Source organism: Cicer arietinum, chromosome 1 (genome assembly GCF_000331145.2).
Source record: "Cicer arietinum cultivar CDC Frontier isolate Library 1 chromosome 1, Cicar.CDCFrontier_v2.0, whole genome shotgun sequence".
Taxonomy (NCBI): domain Eukaryota; kingdom Viridiplantae; phylum Streptophyta; class Magnoliopsida; order Fabales; family Fabaceae; genus Cicer; species Cicer arietinum.
The window spans coordinates 34,514,986-34,516,905 of NC_021160.2; the positions used below are offsets into that span (position 1 = coordinate 34,514,986).

The 1,920-nt window shown below is 25.1% G+C and overlaps 2 pseudogenes; both read right to left on the minus strand.

Moving 5' to 3' along the window:
- Positions 1-1,920, minus strand: part of LOC101493404 (uridine 5'-monophosphate synthase-like) — a 54,323-nt pseudogene that overhangs the window by 24,958 nt on the left and 27,445 nt on the right.
- LOC101496695 (orotidine 5'-phosphate decarboxylase-like) overlaps positions 1-1,920 on the minus strand; it is a 27,638-nt pseudogene that overhangs the window by 24,958 nt on the left and 760 nt on the right.

Below are 1,920 nucleotides of genomic sequence, written 5' to 3' on the forward strand. Positions count from 1 at the left end.
AATTAATCTTCTTTTACCCAAACAATTTAGCTCAACCTTTAACTTTCTTCATTATCTTTTTTTTTTCTTCAAATTCTTTCACTTTTTTAATTTCTTAATTAGAATATTTAATATGTTTTTTTTATATATTAATCTTTCTAAAATATTTACAATTTAATTTTTCATATTTCAAGATGAATTAACAATTTTAATAAGAATATATATTTAAAAATAATAGTAAATATACTTAATAAATTGAAAAAGTATTTATATTTAAGAATAAATATTTTTCCTACAAAATATTCATAATTAAAGGCAAACGTATTAATTAATTAGTCTACAATTCAATTCTCTTTCTCTATCTCTTGCTCTTTATTTTACCATGACTTTTGTTATTTTTTTTTATTTTTACTTTTTTTTATAACCTTCATTTTTATTGTCTAGACAATACTAATTTCTATGTGCCTCTTTTTGTTCTCATCATTAATATCCCTCTTTTCTTTCAATAACCTTTATGTTTATCTTCTTTCAAGAGAAGATGAAATGTTGCATACTTCCACTCTTCAAACTTTTTATTTTTTATTCTTTTTTAATCGGAAAGTTAATTATTAACCAAAATGTTTGATATATATGTGTTTTTTGTAATCTTATTTGTGTTTGTTTTCCAACAACTTTCTATTTGTGTTTTATATGTCTTTTCCAACAAAGTATTTCTGTTCCAACAAAGTTTAATCTACCCGAACACAATTTCTATTTTTTGTTCTATGTTGGTCAGTTTGGGATTGTTAATTACTTGTTGGTTAGTTTTGCATACTTCCACTCTCCAAACTTTTTATTTTTTATTCTTTTTTAATCGGAAAGTTAATTATTAACCAAAATGTTAGATATATATGTGTTTTTTGTAATCTTATTTGTGTTTGTTTTCCAACAACTTTCTATTTGTGTTTTATATGTCTTTTCCAACAAAGTATTTCTGTTCCAACAAAGTTTAATCTACCCGAACACAGTTTCTTTTTCTTGTTCTACGTTGGTTAGTTTGGGATTGTTAATTACTTGTTGGTTAGTTTATATGTTGCATCTTTTTTTATTGTTCTTACATATTTTTGTATTTTATTTTCTTTTGTTCATTCATCAATATTGTTGCTCTTATACTAATTAATTATTTATCTATCCGATATTAATTAATGGAGTATTTTGTTAAGAACATCAATGCTTATTCTCAGATTTTTTATGAGAAATAAACATTATTTTTTTCTCAAATTTCCTTGGACCATGCATAAAAATGTTTGCCTTTCACAGTTAACAAAGTTATATTTAATGAAAGAAATTATTGCTAAATGTTTTTTTTTAACTTAAGAGTGGAATAAATTATACTAACATACTTATTGCAGGAATAAATTTTTGCTTGTTTCTTTTTTTTTTTGTTAAATTTATTCAAGCGATCATCATAAATGTGATTATAGAAAAATATTATTAGGCAAACAATAATACTCGAAGTGTTGGGTGATCTTTCATTACCATATAGAAAATTAAAGACAATCTCTATAACGTGAATTAGTGCATAAGACCCGTCTGCCTCTTAATTGTGTTTAGTTAACCATCATCTCATAAATATTTCAAAGAAAATCTATAACTCACACTTTTTTATAAAACTATTTAATATAAAGACTTTTAGAAGGTTATTTTTGTCCTTAATATAAAAAAAAGGATAGTTTTTAATGTGTAAATATTATAAACATTGATTTAGCGTCGGTGTCAGGCCTAGACTAAAACGGTCGAAGTTAATACATAACGTCAGCAAGACACCATCCGACTCTATATTAGCGTCGGTCAGGCCTACTCTACACCGACGCTATTAACAAAATTGAAACATACGATGCTAGTTATGTATGTTGACACGTCAGCTGAGAAAAAATATGTGCGTCGAATGGCTGACGCTAA